Here is an 8,677-nt window from a genome sequence, read left to right as displayed (position 1 = left end):
CCCCGCAGTTTGTCTTTGTATTTTTATGCGTTTTTTTGTTAATTTTTTCAGGCAATTTTTTTTTTTTTTTTTTTTTTTTTTTTTTTTGCCCCCCCCCCCCCCTTTTTAACCCTTAATCCCCTTTTGGCCCCCACTTCCCATAACAAAATTTCGAGACGGATCAAAAGCTTGCAACTGTCTGTTAATAAAATTTTATAATATTTATAACATTTATAATAATTTTAATAAATGGAAATTTTATTATATTAAATATTTTTATTTAAATATTATATAATTATTTTCGGTAATATATATTAATAAAATATATATTTATTTATAAATTTAATATAAATAACCGTTTAAAATAATATAATAAAAATAATCTTTTAAAATAACTTTTTATAATTTATATTTACAAATATATAAATATAATAAATAATATATTTTATAAAAAAGTAAAACCGTTATAAAGTTAAATTTAAAATTAATTTAATAAATATATAAATTATTATATAAATAATAAATATTTTAATTATATAATTTTATTAAGTTAAGTTTAAAAATATTATTATATAAATTATATAAAAACGTAATTTTAAACAATTATTTATTTTATTTAAAAAAATAAAAAGTTTATTATAATTATAATATTTTAAAAACAATTTTATATTAAATTTATTATTGTTAATATATTAATATTATTTTTAATTTTAATTAAATTAATTTTATTATTAGTTTTTATAATAAAACTTAAAGTTTTTACTAATATAACTTATATTAAATAAAAGGAAAATATTAATTAAAATTAAAACTTATAAAATTTAAAGTATTTTCCCGGACGAAATAATTTTACGGGACGAAAATATAAATTTAATAAAAGAAAATATAAATAATTTTAAAGATTTTAAAAAAATATTTAAAGTTATAACCGAAAATTGTTTAAAAAACGTTTTTAATAAAAATAATAATGTTTAAACGTTTTTATCAATGTTAAATTTAAATAAAATAATTTATTAATAATTATTTTAAAATATAAAATAAATTATTTTTAAAATTAAAAGATTTTATAAAAAAATTTAAATAAAAAATAATTACGTAAAAATATATTATAATAAAAAGATTAATTAAATAAAATTATGAAAAAATATATATAAAAATTGTTAATTTTAAAAAAATAAAATAAAAATTAATAAAATAATTATTTATATTTTATATTTATTTTATAAATAAGTAATAATTTAATTTAATAAAAATATAATTAAAAAAGCTTTTTTATAAAACTGTTAAAATTTTAATTTATTATATTTATTATAATAAATTTGTAAATAAAACGGCATTTTATATATATATAATTTATTTTTAAAAAAATCAAACATAATAAAAAAAATTAAATTTTTAAAAATTAAAATTTTTTTAACAAACAGTTCTAAGTTTTATACTTGTTAAAGAAATTTTATATAAAGTAAAAGTAAATTAAAAATAAAGGCAAAAAAACGGGAACAAGGTAATTGTTTGTTATATTTTTTCGAAAAAATAAAATTTGTAAACGTATATTATTTTTTTATTATTTATTACTAACTTTTTTCAAGGTTTTTAACAGGTTTTATTAATTAAATTATTTACGTTATTTGTAAAAGATAAATTATAAATATATTAAAAAATTAATAATATCGTATTTTTTAAAAAATTAAATAATTAATAATAATAAAATAATAAATAATATAAATAAATATTTAAATTAAATAATTAATGTTAATTATAATTAATTTATTAATATTACATTATTATAAATAAATTATTATTAATTTTAAATGTATATTTATATTTGGTTAAGTTTTTTTAATTTTTTAATTTTATAAGTTATTTTATAAAAAAACCGTTTTATTATTATTAATAAAAAAAATATAAAAAATAAAAAATAAAAAATAAAAAAATAAAAAAGCAATAATTATTTATATGTGTAAAAATAATTAAAAGTTTAAATTATATAAAAATACGTAAAAAGTTTAATAATAATAGTATAAATATTTAATTATAATATTATTAACTATGTTTTTTTTGTTAATATTAAAAAAACTCGTTATATATTTAATATATGTTATTTTTTTTCGGAAAGTTTTTTTAATATTATTTTTTAAAATAAATTTTATTAAAAAACGGAAAAATTAAAAGTAAAATGTAAAAAATTAAAAAAAATTAAAAGAAAATAAAAATTTATATAATAATTAAATAAGTAATATTAAAATATAAATGTTAATAATGTTATAAAAGAATTTCTTTTTAATATTAATTTATTATATTAATTATATAAAAAATAATAAGCGTAATTTTTTAATAATAATAAAAATAATATAATTAAAAATTTATATAATTAATTTAATAAATTAAATAATAATTTATATATTTATTATATTATTTTAAACGTAATTTTATTATGTTAAAATTACTTTTAAATGTATTATAATAAACTTAATAATTATAAATATTAAAAATATAATAACGTTATATTAAATATATTAAAATTATACGTTATTTATATAATATATTACGATTTAATATTTAAATAAAATTACGTTATTATTATATTTTATATTAGGTTTTTTTTAAATTTTATAATAAATGTATTTGTTATAATGTTATTATTTTAATTATTATTATTAAAAGTAATAAAAAATTATAAAAAAAAATATTTATTGTTAAAATTTTAAAATTGTTAACATTTTTAATTAATATGTTAATTATTGTATATATTAATAATATTGAATAATATATTTTCATTATTATTTTTATTGTTTTTATTATTTTTGTTATTTTTTTAATATTTTTTATTATCGAGGTTAAAATATATGATTTAATTATTAATGGAATAATATTAATAAATGTTTTTTTTAACTTTTTATTTAGTTTTATTATTTTTTTTACTTTTATTATTATATAAGTTAAAATTTATAACTTAATTTTTAATAAAATATTATTAATAATAGTTTTTATTAATTTAAAATAAAAACCGTTTTTTAAAAAATAAACGTAAATTTATTAAATCAATTTAAAAAAATAAAAACGAAAACATTTAAATTATAAATATATTTTAAATTTAAACTTTAAAATATTTAACATTTTATATAAATATTAAAACTTTAAATAATCTTTTTTTTAATATATAAAATATAATAATTTATATATAAAATGTAATAATTTATATATAAAAAATAAATATGTAATTAATTAAATAATATATATTTTTGCGTTTTTTAAAAAGTTATTAAAATAATTTTTATTTTTTTATTTTATAAATAATAAATATTTTTATAAAATATTATTAAATTTTTTAAAATATTAATTTTTATACGGTTAATATAAAATTTTATAAAATGTTTTTAAAATTATATATTTTTAAAATTAAAAATTATATAAATATATTTTAATATAATATAAAAATTAATTAATTAATAAATTTTATTAAGGTTTAATATTATGTTTTAAATATTATTGTTTTTTAATAAATTAAAAAATAATTTAAATATAATTATTATTTATTAAAAAAGAAATAAATTATTATAAAAAAATATTTAATAATTAAAGATTAACGTAAATAAATTATTTATTATATAATTAATTAATCTATAAAAATAAAAAAATAAAAAAATAATATTTTACCGTTATTTTTATTATTATAAAAAAGTTTTTCGGCAAAAATATTATTATTAAAATAAGTAATAATTTAATTTATATTAAACTTTTTAAAAAATAATAAATAAACGTAATTAAATTTTCCGCTGTTAAATTGTAAATTTTTCTTTAGTTAATTTTTTATTTTTAAAAATTAAAAATTATTTATTATAATATAATAAAGATATATAATTAAATTATAAATAAAATTTTTATTATATTTAATAAATTATAATAATAATTTATAAAAATTTTTATAATTTAAATAAAAAATAATAAAAGTATATATAAAATTATAATTAATAAAGAAATATAGAAAAATAATATATAATAATTAAAATTAAATATTTATTATAAAATTAATATATTAAAAATTATTATTATATATAAATATAAAATATAATAAAAATAAAAATAAAAATTAAAAAAAAACAATTTAATTATATTTATAAATGTTAATAAAATTATACGTTTAAATTAATATGTTAAAATAATAATATATTAAATATATAATAATTAATTAAAATAAAATATTAATATTAATTAAATTAAAATAAATTATATTATAAAAATTTTATATTATTATATTATTTATTTTTATAATATTATATTAATAAAACTTTTGATTAATGTTATAAATAACTTTAATATAAGCTTTTTTATTTTATATAAAAAGCTATATATATATATAATAAATAATTATTTTTTTAAATTACTTTAAACTTTTATTTTATTTAATTAATTTAAGTAATATTTGTTTAATAATTATAAATTTTAATTTATATTTAAAGTAATTATTATATTAAATATTTAAATTATTATATTAAAATTAATTTTTTTTATAATTTTATATATTTATTTATTTTAATTTTAATTTTAAAACATTTAATATATTATTTTTAATAATTTTTAATATAATTATTTTAACTGTTATTAAATTTAATAATTAATAAAAATTTATTAATTAATATATATAATTTTATATATATATTAAATAGTATAAAACATAATTATATATTAATTTTAATATATAAAATATATTTTATATTATAATTTATTTATTAGTTAAATTAATAATAATTACGGTAGAAAAAAAGTTAAAATAATAATTATAAATTATAAATAAAAATTTTTTATAAATAATAAAATAAATAATTTATATAATAAAAAAAAGATTTTTTAATAAAATATAAATAAAGTTAAATAAATAATATAAAATAAATTAAATAAGTAATATATATGTTATAATTGTATAAATAATAAAGTTAATAAATATTGCATAAATATTATATATATTTTTATATAAATTTATTTATTTTTGTTCGTATTTTTTATAATAGTTTTGTTAAATTTATTAAACTTTTTAATTTTATTAATTTATTTAACATATGCGTTTTTTTATTAACCAGTTTTATATTTAATTAAATAATTTCGTATAATACGGGTTTTTAATTGGTTAACCAGCCAATTTTATACGTATATATTAAAAATTATTTAAAAAAACCTCGTTTTTAACTTTTTTACTTTAAAATAATTATATATAACCGTATAATTTTTAATTAATATATATAATTAAATAAAAATAATATAATATTATATCGATATAAAAATATAAAAATTTTATATTATTATTTTAATTAACACTTATAATAAAATATAAATATATATTAATAAATTTATATAAAAAGTTAAATGTTTAAAAATATATAATAATTTTATATATTATTTATTTAACCCGTTTTTTATTATTTATTTAACTTTGTTTTAAAGATTTTATTTTAAATAGTTTAATTTAATTTAATTATATAATTAATTTTAAAATTTTATATTTTATTATAATAAAATTTAAAATAAATTAATTAAATAAATTATTATTAATTTAACAAATTGTTTATTTATTTTATAAAAAACTAATATTATTTAAAGAAAATATTATTATTAATATATATTAAAAATATAAAATAATTATATTAACGATTTAATTTAATTAAAATTTTAAAATATAATATAAATAATAAATATATATATATATATATTAAAATTAAAATTTATAATTTAATTAAAATTAAAAAATAATTATTTATATAAAAATTTTTTAAATTATAATTATTAAAAAACGTTATTGTTAATAAATTTAAAAATATTTATTATAATATTAAAAAATATATTATAAAAAATTAAAAAATAAATATAATTAATTAATAAAATATTATAAAAGGTTTCAATATACCGTTTATAATATAAAAAATTTATAACTTTAATATATATTTACTTAAAAAAAATATAAATTTATTAAAATATATTTTAAATTTATAAAATAATATAAATTGTATTAATAATTAAATAAAAAAAATAATTAATATTTTAACTTAATAATAATATAATTTTAAAGATATTAAAAATAAAAATATAAAATAAAATCGTTTTTAACGTTTATTATTTACGTTTTATATATTTATATTAATTTTAAAAAAAAAATTATATATTTATATTAATTTTATAAAAAAAATTTATATATTTTATTTTATAAAAAAAGTAAGTTAATAATAGTTAATTTATTTTTTACAAATATTATAATTTATTAAAAAAAGTAAATTAATAATAATTAATTTATAATTTATAAACTTATAAATTAAATTAAATTATTTATATAAATTTTAAATTATAATATTCATAAAAAAATAAAAAGATTTATTTAAATATAATTTTTTATAACTATTATTTTAATTAAAAAATAATATATATATTTTTTATAAATATATATAAATTTATAAATAATTATTATTTAAGTTAAAAAATAATAATAAAATAAAGAAAATAACTTTATTAATTATATAAACCTTTTTAAAATAAAAGTTTTAAAAAATTTAAAAATATATTATATTAATAAAATTTTTAATTAATTATTAAAGTAAATAATTTTAATATAATTTTTTTTATTTTATATAAAAAATTATATATATATATATATAATAAATAATTATTTTTTTAAATTAATTTAAGCTTTTATTTTATCTAATTAATTTAATTAATATCTGTTTAATATATAATTATTAAATTTAATTTTTATTAATAATTATATAAATTTATAATAAATATAATTATAATTAAAAAAATTTATTATTTATAATATATATTATTATTTAAATTTTTCAACGGATAGTTGTAAGTTTTTTACTTATTAAAGAAATTTTATATAAAGTAAAAGCAAATTAAAAATAAAGGTAAAAAAAAATAAAGGCAATTATTTATTATATTTTTCCGAAGAAAATAAAATTTATAAACGTATATTATTTTTTTATTATTTATTATTAGGTTTTTTTAAGGTTTTTAATAAGTTTTATTAGTTAAATTATTTATTTTATTTATAAAAAATAAATTATAAATATATTAAAAAATTAAATAATTAATAATAATAAAGTAATAAATAATATAAATAAATATTTAAATTAAATAATTAATATTAATTATAATTAATTTATTAATATTAAATTATTATAATTATAATAATATAATTATTAATATTATAAATAAATTATTATTAATTTTAAATATATATTTATATTTGGTTAAACGTTTTAAATTTTTTAACTTTATAAACTATTTTATAAAAAAACCCTTTTATTATTATTAATAAAAGTAAAAAAGTTTATAATTAATTTTAATAAATTATTAATTTATAATATTAATAAATAAATATTAATAAATAAAATTAGTATATTATATAACGTAAAAATATATTTAATTTTATTTTATTATTTTTTATTAATATATTTTATTACTTTGTTATTAATATATTTAAATATTAATTAATAAATAAAATAAATTTAATTTTAATAATAAAAGTTAAAAAAGTAAAAAAAAATAAGTATTTATATATATATAAATAATTAAAAGTTTAAATTATATAAAAATAAGTAAAAAATTTAATAATAATAATATAAACGTTTAACCGTAATATTATTAATTACGTTTATTTTTTTTATTAATATTAAAAGGCTGCGTTATATGTTTAATATATATTATTTCTTTTTAGGTAATTTTTTTAATATTAATTTTTAAAATAAATTTTATTAAAAACTAAAAGAATTAAAAGTAAAATGTAAAAAACTAAATTAAATAATAATTTTATAATAATAAATAATGTAAAAGATTAAATATAATAATAATAGAAAATAATTTAAAAAAGTTAAAAAAGATTGGAAAAAAGTAAAAATTTATATAATAATTAAATAGTTAATATTAAAATATAAAAGTTAATAATATTATAAAAAAAAATAATAATTTTTTCTTAATATTAATTTGTTATATTAATTATATAAAAAATAATAAACGTAACTTTTTAATAATAATAAAAATAATATAATTAAAAACTTATACAATTATTTTAATAAATTAAGTAATAATTTATGTATTTATTATATTATTTTAAACGTAATTTTATTACGTTAAAATTATTTTTAAATATATTGTAATAAACTTAATAATTATAAAAATTAAAAAAATAATAATATTATATTAAATATATTAAAATTGTACGCCATTTATATAATATATTATAATTTAATATTTAAATAAAATTACGTTATTATTATACTTTATATTAAACTTTTTTCCAAACCTTGTAACAAATATATTTGTATAATCTTTCCGAAGGAATATTGCGCTCAAACTTTTTGGAAATTGATAAGGTAATTGATAAGGAAATACATCGCGAAATACCTCAATAATTACGTAAGTAACTGATAAGCTGATAAGCTTTAACACCCACAAATCTGATTGGCCATACCCCGCATCGCCCCCGCACCATCCGAGTGTTTTTATTGGGTGCATCCCCTGTAACCCTTGCACTTTAAAATCGATTGATTGGGTGCATCGCTTTTTACCCTTACACCGGTAATGTGTTTTAATTGGATGCATTTGTTTAGCGCTTTCAGCCCCTAGCCTTGCAGCCCCTAGCCTTGCAGCCATATGCTTACATAATCAACCAAAATGACAATAACCTTACAAGTGGTCAATTTGAAAAATG

The sequence above is a fragment of the Daldinia loculata genome, assembly GCF_022478755.1.
Source record: "Daldinia loculata strain CBS 113971 unplaced genomic scaffold F4817scaffold_109, whole genome shotgun sequence".
Taxonomy (NCBI): domain Eukaryota; kingdom Fungi; phylum Ascomycota; class Sordariomycetes; order Xylariales; family Hypoxylaceae; genus Daldinia; species Daldinia loculata.
This window is presented reverse-complemented; position numbering follows the sequence as displayed.